Below are 13393 nucleotides of genomic sequence, written 5' to 3' on the forward strand. Positions count from 1 at the left end.
TGTAAATTTCTGGAGCTTGAAGCAAACTGGCTATTGCACAGATCCGTATGTTTAAGTTTGCTGGAGTCTCAAGATAAATTAAAAAAACAGTCTTTTGGAGACTTGGTGACTTTTATGCATTCCGTATGATTTGAATTAAATCTTAACCTTCTGTAGAGGGCCCACCACACCCAAATAGCAATAAGAGGCTGTGCACCCTGCCCAGAGAGGAATAGAAGGAAGGCTGGCTCCTGTTCCCCATTATAGTCTGCCTGTGTTCTCTTTCTGTTCCAGAATGTTCGGAGGAGTAGGCATATAAACACGATTTCTGCCTGTAAGGCTTTCACCCTAAACTGAGGAGCTATAAATTTTAAAACAGGGATTTCCTGGCTGGCTCAGTAGGTGGAACCAGTACTGCTTGATTTTGGGGTGGTGAGTTCCAGCCCAGGTCGGGTGTAGAGATTACTTAAAATCTTTTTTTTTTTTTAATGTAAATCAGAAATTGTATAAGAGCGGATTTATTTTCTACGTGCCCTTGATAGGGCCTATCACGTGTCCGTACCAGTGAATGAGCCTGGTAACGGCTCAGGGATGAGCGTCCAGGGACTCCCTTCGTGGCCAGCTGGTTTGGTGATCCTGAGCGTGGCAACCAATGTCTTTTGACTCGGCTTTAATTTTACGGTTCTCTGGAGTGAAATGGTTCTCAGCTAGAAAACAGACCGTAAGATCGGTGGAGAGTGAAAGACAGAAGCATCAGGAGGAGGAGAGGAGCTCGGTGAAGCGCCTGAAAGGTGCAGAACAGCGGAGGGAGCTGCGAGAGAGAGAGAGAGAGAGAGAGAGAGAGAGACAGAGAGAGAGAGAGAGACAGAGAGAGAGAGAGAGACAGAGAGAGAGAGAGAGAGACAGACAGAGAGAGAGAGAGAGAAGGGCAGTTAGGGGAGAAGAGGAAACTTCTTTGTTGGACTCGCGGCTCGGAGCCGCCGGCCCCACCCAGCCGCACCCCGGCCGCCCGCGGGGGAGCCCAGGCCCGGAGGCGTGGCCAGAAAGGGAGAGGACCGCGCTCGGGAAAACGGGCTCCCAACCCCGGGGCGGAAGGGGGCGGAAGGGGGCGGAAGGGGCGGAAGGGGGCGGAAGGGGGCGGGGGTAGCGGCCTGGGGTAGCGGCCTGGGCCGGGGCCTGGGCCTGGGGCCTGGGGCCTGGGCCTGGGGCCTGGGGCCTGGCTCCGGCCCCTCACCGGTTCCTCTCGTCCCAACTCCGGCCCCGGCGAGCCAGGCTTTGCAGGGCAGGCCCCGGGGGCCGCCCCCCGCCCCTCCCCCGCCCCTCCCCCTCCCCCGCCCCTCCCCGCCCGGGGGCTGCAGGTCCGGGCTTACGCTCCTACGTTTGCAGACGGCCCCGGGGAGCTGCCGCTGGACGCCAGCGGGCCCCGCTCGGGGGAGTCTCGGTTTATGTGTCTTGGAACAATTCTTTCTCCCACTGCATTGACGCCAAAAAAAAAAAAAGAAAAAGAAAAAAAAGAAAAGAAAAGTGACTTAACGCAGCCCCGCGTCTCCTAAGGCCTCGCTCGTTCCTTCGCCCAAGTCAGGGCTGAGGACTCGACGTGGCGCCAGGAGCGTCCCGGGGGAAGGGCGGAGGGAGGGAGGGGCCAGCCGCGCGCCCCGGGACGCCCCGGGACGCCTCGGGACCCCTCGGGACGCCTCGGGACGCCTCGGGAGGGCGGCGGCGGGCGGGCTGGGCGCGGGGCCTCCAGGGCGAGGCCGCCCCGGGCCGGGCGGGGTGAGTCACCGGGCTCGGGGTGGGAGCCGGCGGGGGGCGGGGCGGGGCGGGCCTCGCGCGCTCCGGGAGGCTGTGGCGGCTATAAAAGCCCCACCCAGGGCAGCCAGCCCCGCTCTGCACCCGGGGACGCTCGCGGCTCTCGGCGCCCGGCCCAGGTAAGCGGGGAGCGCCCCGCCCTCCCGCCTGGCCCCGGGGCGGCCGCGCTCGCGCTCGCGCTCGCGGGGCGGGGCGGGGAGCAGCGGGCCGGGGGCCGCGGGACACGCGGGGGCCGCCCGGGGAGGGGCCGCGGGGCTCCGCGGGGAGCGGCGCCGTGGCCAGGTGCGCAGGGGAGCAGCGGCGCCCCGGGTCGGGGGTCGGGCACCCCCCGGAGTGCTCGCGGGGAGCGGGGGGGAGCGGGGGGCAGCGGAGGGGAGCGGGGGGGGGAGCGGGGGGGCAGCGGAGGGCCCGCGTGCCAGGCGCTGGGGCGCCGCAGGGCGCAGGGTGTGGCTGCCGGCATCTCCCTCCACGCTTACCAGGAGCTCAACAGCCTTCTAGAAAGTGACCTCCATCAGCTTGAGGTCACTTTATTTGAAAAACAAAAAACAAAACAAAAACAAAGAAATTCACCTCGAACACAAACACCCGGGGGTTTGTGGAATTCCAACCGGCGGGCTGGAGGGAAGCGGTGGGGCGTGGATGAGGGGGGGTTTGTGGGGGCAAGGCCGCTCCCCAGGGAAACACAGCAAGGCCGAGAAGCCCCCGCTCATGCTCCTCCGTCTAGGTTATCTTGTCCGAGAGCGACTTCTGATTTCCTTGTAATCTGGAGAGTTTCCCACTTGTAGACCATTTTTCGCGTCAGGAAGGAAGTGTCCCCCAGGTGGGGGGAGGGGAGGGAGGGGGATGTCAGTGACTGTGAGTCCCCGAGGGTGCCGCAGCGAGTCCCGGACCCGGGTCCGGGCAGGGCGTGGCCCCCGGGCTGCTCCGCGCAGCTCGGCTCAGCCCTTGGGCCCCATCAACCAACTACCTGGCTGTTGAGAAGGTAGGAGGAGGTCAGTCTCCCCTGTGACAATGGCTCAAGGATACCTGAGCTTACCTCCACCTACACCGGTATTATGGAAGATCTCAAAAACCATGTTCATTCAAAAATAAATCTGTAAAGCACATTGGACACACGAGGTGCCATGCACATGCACATGCACGTTGTCGGTTTTGTGTTGATTTACCTTTGCAAAACTATGGGGATTCTGAATGTGTCAGAGAGCCGCGGCCCCCTGGGCGCCCCCTGGGGCCTTTTACCCTAGAGCTTTGAGATCCTAGAGTCTGGGAGTCCCCCGCCCCAGCTCAGACCTACTTTACTGATGGCTTCTGTCCAAAACTGCGGGCTGCCCTGTCCGGAGCTTGGTGGTTTGGAATGCAGGACGTACTTTCTCACCGAAACAATGCTACAAAGGTGGTTAGGTTCCCAGGTTAGCCCAGGACCCTCCACTCAAAAGGCTCTGTTATCTAAGTATTGCCTTGATAATACATGCTTACTTTGGGGGTTGGGGGGTAAAGGTAGGGAGGAAAGGCGGGAGGATAAAGGAGGAGGATATGTGGGTAGGAAGAATACATCACTGAAATATTATTCTGGAACTTTCCTAGTTTTAAGGTTGGCCAGATTAATTAATTGGAAACTTGTATCTTTGCCCCCCCCCCCTTGTTTTTCCACCTTCCTCCTGTGACCTTAGCATCCCTCTTCTCTGACATATTAGAAAAGCCATTAGGCTTATCCAGTTCTGCTGCCATCCTTCCTCCTTTTCACTTTGGTGCACTTACACTCAGCTAGAGACCAGCAAATAGAATCAATATTCATTAAGTTAAGAAGGTTGGTGGTCCTCAGCAACACAAAAGAGTTGTGTTATTTAAAAACCCAAGAAAACCTTGTTAACCTAAACAGATCTGTGCTTTATGAAATTAGAGGCCACGGAATTAAGGAGCCACATAATTATGACATTCAGGCATTGTGAAGGAAGATCTCCGCAGAGGCCAGCTTCAGAGAAGCAAACTCTGGAGAGGAGTCCTCTGGCCAGTGGCGTTAAGACGGTCCCGTTTAGCACTTCCCTCCCTTCTTCTAAGTCCATATGTTACCCAAAAGCTTCAAGGGTTTCTCCGAAAGTATCTATCAACCAACATCTGTAGTGCGAGGATGTGACCATCAATGTGCTTTTCTTTTTAGTTGAGGGTTTATGATTTGGAGACCTCATGGATTTTGTAATTTCCTGCAGTGCCAAATGGCCTGCCTGTGGCAAATGCCCAGGAAATACTGCTTACTCATGGGCTTTGATTAGGTGCTTATTCTTGGATTGCGTCTCAGTTTTTAACATCTTGTGTCTTTGAGCTATTAAAGTACCGTATTGACTGACATTAGGCTGGCTGGCATGGCCATTAGTTTCCTGACTAATTTCTGATTTAAGTAGTTTTCCTGGCAAGGTAGGTATCCTTCTATAATTGGTATTGATCTTGAGGGCTGTAGGCTCTTCCTGCACCATTGGGCCTAGAATCTTGCACTAACACACCCATGAGCCTTGTGCAGGGCTGTGGGCCGGCTGAGGCATTTTTTTGTTAATTAAGAGTGGCTGTGTCCCAGTCTCTACTGGGCTGCTTTGAACATCCATTCATTCCATGATACTTATTAAGCATCTTTTCACGTTCTACTCACAGATAAAGGTACTGGGTATGCAAGAGTGAACAAAAGAGACTGAAAAAACAAACAAACCAGAACAAAAAAACCCTGCTCTTGAGATTTCAAGTCTGGTGGGGAGAGAAAATAATAGACAAAGTAAGTGAATTGTATAGATAGTAATTGGATTCTGAACTTTACATTTTCCCAAATTAATATTTAGTTTCCAAACTTAGCAGGGGCTCATTTCCCCCTTAGTCTAGCTGTTCCACAAACCTGAGTGTCATATTTAGCCTGCCTTGTGGTAGTATTTTTTTAAATTATTGTGACTTAACCTGCCTTCCGGATTTGATCATAATAATTAAATAGAAATGGAATGCTTCTCTCTCTTTTTTTTTTGCACATGGGAATCTACCTCCCTCATTTTCCCTAGTGCCCTACCCCATTCTAGTTGGAGGCTACATCAGGAAATTCTGATTCTTTTAAAAAATTCTTTCCACTCCTTTACTGGTATGCTCTTCCTTCTGTTGCCAGAGGCAGTCTCCGTCTACTTTGTTGGGAGGCAGGTCAGCAGTAGGGGTCAGGAGATGCTCCGGCTTGTTTTGGGTGGTTCCACTGAGATTACCTCTGAATCTCCCTTCTAGGGTACACCCTGAAGCTTAAAGACATCTCTGCTCAGTCTTGTCAGGGAGAAGTCAGTATATCCAAGTAGTCTGAGTTCTAATCCTAGGTTCTGTGTGGAAAGTTCTGAATCAGAGGAGTGGCTGTGACCTGGAGTCCTTGCTCTTTGCCTCCCTACCACACCCAGGGAACACACTCAGAGCTCAGAGGAAATGGGAGTCCCAAGGCCACTTGCAAGTTCTTCCTCCTTTCTGTTCCTTCCTTGCATTCTGTGCCCTAGGAGATGTAGGTCACATTTCCACGTTGTCCAGTGGGTAGAGCTAGGACCCAAGCGGTCCTGGCAGTAGAAGTAGGGTACTGGAGTGGGAATATATCAAGAGAAGAAAGAGGCTGTCCCTGAAGTGATCTGTGAAGATTTGTAAGGAAGCTGCTGGCAGCTTAAGCATCCAGCTCAGAATGTATGGAAATAGGATGTTCAGTCTGAGGGAGAGAAAGAATGATGGGCAAGAGTGCATTGAAAAAGAAGACATAATGAAATGGAAAGACCCAGGGTGTGTAAACCATCCATAAATGCGAATGGGCGCCTACTGTTGGCTAGGCACTGCACTCACACCTATAAAGAAACAGAAGTGATTGTGACAGAAACCTGTGGGCAGATAACATGGAAGGCCACTTTAATATACTCATTTTTGACATTTCACAGACACACAGAGACAGGACCATAGATCAGGAAGAGGTGCAGGAGAAAAAGTACATTATTTTTTGTATCCTGAAGTCTACCGAGGATGTCAGTTGATCAAGATTGAGTGTTTCCAGAGGGGGGAACTCCAAAGAATTTGGGCCTAGAGGTAGTAGAAGTATGCTGAGTGTATTTAGAGAAGAATTACCACCAGTCCAGCGTTCCTGCAATGCTAGGTGTGCATATGCACTTATGTAGGGGGCTGTGGAGGAGATATTTGTGGAAAGGTAGGTAAATTCCAAAGTGTGGGAGATCTTGAATGCTGAGTTTAGGCTTTTTCTGTAGGTACCAGGTTCCTCTTAGAAATACTGTATGTGAGGGGCACCTGGGTGGCTCAGTGGTTGAGCATCTGCCTTTGTCTCAGGTCATGATGTTGGGGTCCTGGGATCGAGTCCCACTTCAGGGAGCCTGCTTCTCCCTCTGCCTGTGTCTCTGCCTCTTTCTCTTTTATGAATAAATAAATAAAATCTTTTTTTTTAAATAAATTCTTAAAAAAAGAAAAAAGAAACATAGTACGTGGGCCATAAAACATTGACATTGAGCTGTAGATGTGAAGGCCTGGATTTCCCAACCCTGAAAGCGTTCCATGCCAACTGACTTCATTCTTCCTGCCAGTCTCTTTCCACCCACTCCAAACCCATGACAGGGAACCGAGTACCTCTGAGAATAAGAGGCTGCCACGTAGGTCTGTAGGTAGCAAATGAACACATACTGATTCAGATCAGGCTGCAGAAGGGACGAGCCAGAGCAAGTGCTGCTGTGTCCGTCCTGCTCAGTTTGATCAAGGCCACTGGGCACAAGTCCAGGATTTCTGCAGGATTACTTGGCCCTGTGACTCAGGCATTGATCAAGACCATAAAACCAAGGACAAAAGTCTGTGTTTTCAGGAATGAATGTTCTGTTCAATAAAAATGCTTTGAGGGGCGGGGAATATGAATTCCACTCCCAACTCCACTCATGCAATATTTTTTTCCCCTCTTTTGGTTTAAAATTCCAGTTTGACCCTGTAGGCCTGGAACTCTGCACAGGGAAGGTTTTGGTGGGGAAACACAACCCTCCCCACTGCCACCCCCACACATTTTCCTTTTAAAAATCCTCATTTGTATCATCCAGTTCCTGATTGATTCATCATGGTTGCTAGGGCTGTGTTTTGTGGTAACACATCAACACCACGTTTAAACTAAAGTAGGTGTGTCCACAAAACTAAAGTGGGTGTGTCCACAAAACTGGTGGAGTATATTCAGATTGCAGATTTGGCTTTGCAAACCAGCCCTGTAGCAACATGTATTTATTTGTTTGTGCGAATTAATATTTGGGTTTTCTGGAGCTGGTTCTCAATTCATTTCAGTAGAACTTGTTCTTGCTGTTGGCAAAGTGTTGACTTTTGGATTTGCTTTGTTTCAACCCTTTTTGCAAATTTTGTTTTACTTTCCTTTTTCGGGGAGAAGTTAAATCTGTTTCACGTGTACTATTTTTATTAACCTGTGTTTGAAGTGAAACAATAAAACAAAAAATATATAGTTTTTAAAAAAAGGACAAACCCTTAAATATCTTTAAGACAGTTCTTATGTTAAATGTAAATGATTGTTTTTCAACAGCTGCACAGATTTCATTAATGTCTAGCTTTGCCCTCCATGGGCTTTTCCAGTCAGGCGGTTAACAGTCTTTATTCATTAATATTTTCAAGGCCAGAGGAGAAAACTGTTCCCTTCATGGCTGGGTGGTGGGCCCGGGGGGGGGGGGTGCTGTAAGGCATGAGTGTGAGTCTGTTCTCACTCCAGTGGTGACTTATTTCAACCAGTTTGAAGTAGGTGTGGCTCTTTCACTAAGTCTCTCTGTACCTCTCAATTTTCTTAAAGAAAAAACTTTGCCTGATAAAGAACCATTTTAATAATCTTGTTTAGTCAGTCAGCCCTTCCCTGGGAATGGAAGGTACTGGTATGTGTAGATACTACTCATCAACAGGTTGAATCTGCTGGCCACCCTGCCCCTCTCCCCCCAATACTGCATCTTTTTTACAAGTTGAAACCAGTTGGAGATCTGGGTGAGGCCGAAGTGCTGGAAAGAGTGATGCAGACTGCCATTTTCATGTTGTCTGCCAGGAAAGGAGCTGCTGTTCTGCTTGTAACACACTTAAGAGTTTTACACTGTGGGGGCACTGGCTGGCTCAGCCAGTTAAGCGTCTGTCTTCGGCTCAGGTCATGACCTCGGAGTCCTGGGATCAAGCCCCACGTGGGGCTCCCTGCTCCGTGCGGAGCCTACTTCTCCCTCTGCCCACCGTCCTCCCACTTGTGTTCTCTCTCTCTTGCTCTGCTCTCTCTCTCAAATAAATAAACAAACAAACAAATAAATAAATAAATAAATAAATAATCTTTTAAAAAAAGGATTTTACACTGATGAGTCAATGGGGGTGGAATTGTCTCAGGCTCATAGACTTTTATTCTCAGAGTAGTAGGTAAACTGAGGCAGAACTACTGCTTTTAGTAAGAAAATTCAGCCTCCAGAGCCAGTGTGGTGAACAGTTAACAATGAGCATTGGGGAACAAATCACTTTGGCTTTCTGGCTCTCTCATATTTCCACAGCCAAGCTTAAATTTGCACTGGTCAGGAACTAATATTTTAGGCCTCCCACAGGGCACTGAGTTAGACATTAGACAGGGCTTGCTTTAAACTTGTCCATCTGGTTCTCCCACCACTCAGGGACAGACATTCTCTGTTCCTTCTCAGCCTTTCTCCCATGTTTGTCTGGCTGGAGACTTCCAGGGTGAGTTCCCTTCTCAAACCTGCCAGTACCTCACCATTCTTAGCTGATCTCACTCATATTACTTTTATCTTTCTGTCTTGAATCTTAATCTTTCGGAATGGAGAACCATTGTGGTAAAGTTGCAAGGGTGAAAGCTCAAGAGTCAGAAGACCCAGATTCTGGCCCTGCCTCGATTCTCATTAGCTGAGTGGTCTGGGCTAACGCCTCCAGTATCTCACTGGGGCAAGAAGGAAAGAGGACTGGAAAGCTCTGTGGGGGTAGAGTCTTGTGTGTGTCATCATAGCCCTCAATGCAGTGCAAGCCAAGAGTGTGTGCCTGTTAGCGATTTGTCGATTGATTATTTGAAGGGTACCAGTGTTTGCAACCTAACAGCACTACCAAGACATTCTTTATTTTTGCTTTCAAGGGTAGCACTGCACTGACATGTTCTCATTAATCAAGCGTACTGTTAAGCTAATGTTTTAACAAACATTATGAGTGGCAAAGCGGACTGTTTCTTCTAGAGACTAATCAGTCCTCCACAAACTGATTGCATTGCCAGGGGATCAGATGTAGTGAAGAAACAAAGGGCCATTTTTTATCGGTAAGATGAAAATGTATTTGCCATTAAGCTTGCATGAAATAGGAAGTATTTATCGGATACAAAAGGACTTACACTTATAGCAAGCTTCATGGAGATCATTTTGTGGCTATTGTGACTTTCTTGCTTTTTCTGCAGGATGATTCTAAGTAATACAAATATAAATATTAATGATGCCAAATACCAACTTATAAACTAAGTTTACTTAGCACCTGGAGTGTGCAAAGGCCCTGTGAAGTTTGTGGGGGACCAGGACTCTGTGAGGGAGATGAAATAAAATATACTCCCTGTGCTTTGTATTGTACTTAGGCATTTGCCGTTTGAATACTTGGTACATGCAGGAACTCCATACATTGTGCTCAGCAAAAGAAGTCTGGTGGCATCAGAAAGTGCTTTTGCAGTGAAGGTGGGAGAGAGCACATGGGTTGGCAGACCTGCCACACTGTTAGCAGATGCCAGAGTAGTGGTGACCTCAGGAATGGACATGGTCACCAGAACTAAAAGAAGAGGTAAAGGCAGGGGGTGGAAAGGGGAGGAAGCAGGAGACAGGGCACTGTGGATGAAAGGAGCAGTGTTTGGGGAGAAGCAAGTCACTGTTGGGCTCAAGTCCACTTTTATTGGAGGAGTAGATGGAGGGCACTGAGGCTGGGTGTCTGTGCCAATCTTTGAGGGCTGGCCTGAGCCGGAATAAGAGAATGCCATTGAGGGATAGGTTTCGAACTATTTCAACGAGATGAAATACAGGAATTTACTTGATAGTAGTGTGTAGGATTGCGTTGATGAAAGAACGGCACAACAGTTCACGATGAAATAGAAAGGAAGATTTGTGGGGCCTTTAAAAAGCCCTATTTTTTCCTCTCCTCAGTGTGTTGTGGCTGTGGGAGAAGAATTAGCAGGAATGGAGAGTGTGTATCAGATTGTCTTTGACATGTACAGTAACGAGGGTGCCATGTGGGACAAGCTTAGGCAGCTGCCTGCAAAGCCAATGCTCAGGGCTGGAAAGGGAGCTTGAAGGAACTATGCAATGGAAGCTTACTGTGCACTCTGATGTGTAGGAGATTCCCTACACATCAGAACCAATGGGAGGCACCTGGTTTAAGAAAGAAGTGGACTTTTAATCCACGCTTCTTTGGGAGCAGAAACAATTCTCTTTGTAAGTCTGACTTACTGATCCTCTCCTTGGGGTTTTGCTTTTATTTTGACATTTTTATTTCTTAGCTGTTTACAGTGGGGACTAGAATTTTGTAAGGCATACGACAGTAGTTTACCCCTCACTGCAGACCTACTGCAGTTCTGACGGAGGCTCAGGGTGATGGTCAAGGTCAGGATGGGATGGTTAGTGTCCTAGGGAATTCATCTCCACTTTGGTGATTCTTAGGCTGATGGATACTGACAAGACCCTTTGGAATGTTCCTTGGCCCGAGTAGAAGTAGGAGATTTCTCACTCTATCAAGGAAGACTCAAACTTATTTGTCCTGACAAGAAATCTCAAACTTAATTTTCACATGACCTTGCCACTGCAGACGTTTTTTTGGACCAGACTAGGATTGGACCGTGGTCATGGGATCGTCTAGACTAGCACTGCCCAACAGAACTAGAATGTGAGTTTCATATGCAATTGTAAACTTCTAATAGCTATATTAAAAAAAAGAAAAGAAACAAGTGAAATTAAATTTAAATAGTGTATTTTGTTTAACCTAACATACCCAACATATAAATACAACATATGATCAGTATAAAAAACAGATTTTATATGCTTTTTATCATGCTAAGTCTTCAGAATCCATTGTATAATTTACACTTACAGTATGTCTCAGTCTGGACAGGACATTTTCCGAGTGCTTGATGGCCATGTGTGGCAGGTAGCTACTGTTATTGGAGAGATGTATGACCTCCCATACTGGAGTGGTATATTTGCTACAACCAATGAACCTGCATTGACACATCACTATCACTCCAAGCACATAGTTAACATTAGGGTTCGCTCTTGTTGCAGTACATTCAATGAGCTTTGATAAACGTATAAGGCATGTGTCCACCATTATAGTATCATGCCTAGTAGTTTCATGGCCCTAAAAATCCTTTGTTCTCCACTGATTGACTCCTTTCTTTCCCTCTAATTCCTGGCAACCACTGATCTTTTTACTGTCTCCACGGTCTTGCCTTTTCCAGAATGTCATGTAGTTGGAACCATACTATGTATGTAGTATATAGCCCCTCAGATTAGCTTCTTTCACTTAATAATATGCTTTTAAGATTCCTCCATGTCATGACAAATACCCACCATTTGCTTCAACGTGGATGGAACTGGAGGGTATTATGCTGAGTGAAATAAGTCAATCGGAGAAGGACAAACATTATATGGTCTCATTCATTTGGGGAATATAAATAATAGTGAAAGGGAATAGAAGGGAAGGGAGAAGAAATGGGTAGGAAATATCAGAAAGGGAGACAGAATATGAAGACTCCTAACTCTGGGAAACGAACTAGGGGTGGTGGAAGGGGAGGAGGGCGGGGGGTGGGGGTGAATGGGTGACGGGCACTGAGGGGGGCACTTGTCGGGATTGAGCACTGGGTGTTATTCTGTATGTTGGCAAATTGAACACCAATAAAAAATAAATTTATTAAAATAAATAAATAAACACATAAAATTACAACATAAAAAATAAAATAAAATAAAAATAAAAATAAGAAAAAGAAAAAAGAAAAGAAAAAGAACCCTGAGATTGTGACTAGAGCCAAAGGCAGATGCTTAACATACTGAGACACCCAGATGCCCCTGGAACTGGGCTTTTTCTTCATGGAAGGTTTTTTATTATTAATTCAAATCTCTTATTTTGTTATAGATATATTCAGATTTTTTATTTCTTCTTTGGTCAGCTGCAAGAGTTTACCAATTGCTAAGAATTTATGTATTTCATATGTTTCATATTTTATGCCATAAAATTTTCCATAGTCAACATCATCAGCAGACCTTCCTCTACTTGTTTAATCATTTACTTTAGTTCTCTAACCATCTTTATAATGACTACTTTGAAATCTTTGTCTAATAAAGATTACATCTGGCCACTCTCAAAAAAAAAAAAAAAGATTCCTCCATGTCTGTTCATGGCTTGATAGCTCATTTCTTTTCAGTTCTGAAGAATATTCCATTGTTCAGGTATACCACAGTTTATTTACAGAGCAAGACCTTTTACAATCAGGATTATATCCCAGCGGTGATACATAGTCGAGGTGGGGGTGTCTGAGAGCTGTAGGAAAGGGGGCAATTGGAATAGGTTTGGTTTTCTTTTTGCTGTGCTTAAAAATCTTCTGTGATCATTAAGAAGAGAGAGGGGTGGTCTAGGAGAGAGCTCAGGGTGAAAATCTTGCAGAAATATATCCATAAGCACAGATAAAGGCGAATCTTCTTTTCTTACATTTCCCCACCTCCATCCAACACGGAGCCTGGAATCTGCTTATTCGAAAGCGTTCCTGTAAGTTAGCAAGTGTCTGCGTCAAATATTCCCTCCAAGCCAGTTTTATGAAAATATTTAGACCATGCAAACTGTTGGAAGAGAATGGAAAGCTGAATTTGCATGGGCATAATTACCTTGATGAAAAAATATTAAGCAAGAAGAGACCACAGCAGGAGATGCTGTAATTCAGACGTCGATCCCACTGTTTCAGGATACAGTTCCGCTCTGTTTTCTTATTTTGGGAGTGATAATGCTGAATGACCTATCTTGTCTCAGTTGAGATAGATTTCCTGCTACTTGGGCACTCTTCATTGGCAGAGGTTAGTATATCAATTCCGAGAACTGTGTGATTGCAAAGCTGGAAAGCCAATTCATCAGGCTATAGTGTCACTGCCTGATTAAGTGTATTAACTGGAAGATGACTTCATTTTAGCCCTATTGAATCTTAAAAAGAAGAATCAGTCTTTTCTGGAATGAGTTAATGTCAGAAAATATCTCCATGGTCTTTTTCATAAACTGTCAATATCTTCTAAGCATTGGTGAGCTAAGAAAATAATCACAGGTAGTAATAAAGGTTCTATTTAGGAATGGGCCAACCTGCAAACGCTATTGATTTCAGGGTCCTTTTCAGTAAGGTAAATTGCTAGTGAGAAATACAGAAGTAGATGCTGGTTGGACAAGCTTATCACTTTTTATGAGAAGTGGAAGACTTCATTTTATCCCGTTAGAACAAGTTGCATGAGCCTTGAGGAGCATTTTGTTTTTGTATTCACAAATCAGTCTCCCCAGGTTCTGTTTACACAAAGCAGGATGGCTACTTCTGTAGTCCATCCAAAAGTAA

General features: G+C 46.8%; 1 protein-coding gene across 1 annotated transcript in view; it reads left to right on the forward strand.

Moving 5' to 3' along the window:
- Nucleotides 1-1797: 1797 nt before the first annotated feature.
- The window catches only part of ANXA2 (annexin A2), a 44949-nt gene continuing 33353 nt past the window's right edge, over nucleotides 1798-13393 (forward strand). The window contains exon 1 of the mRNA XM_055319664.1: nucleotides 1798-1907. The gene's annotated coding sequence lies outside the window, so the exon portion shown is untranslated. The remainder of the gene's footprint in view (nucleotides 1908-13393) is intronic.

This window comes from Nyctereutes procyonoides, unplaced genomic scaffold, assembly GCF_905146905.1.
Source record: "Nyctereutes procyonoides isolate TBG_1078 unplaced genomic scaffold, NYPRO_anot_genome, whole genome shotgun sequence".
NCBI classification, from domain to species: Eukaryota; Metazoa; Chordata; class Mammalia; order Carnivora; family Canidae; genus Nyctereutes; species Nyctereutes procyonoides.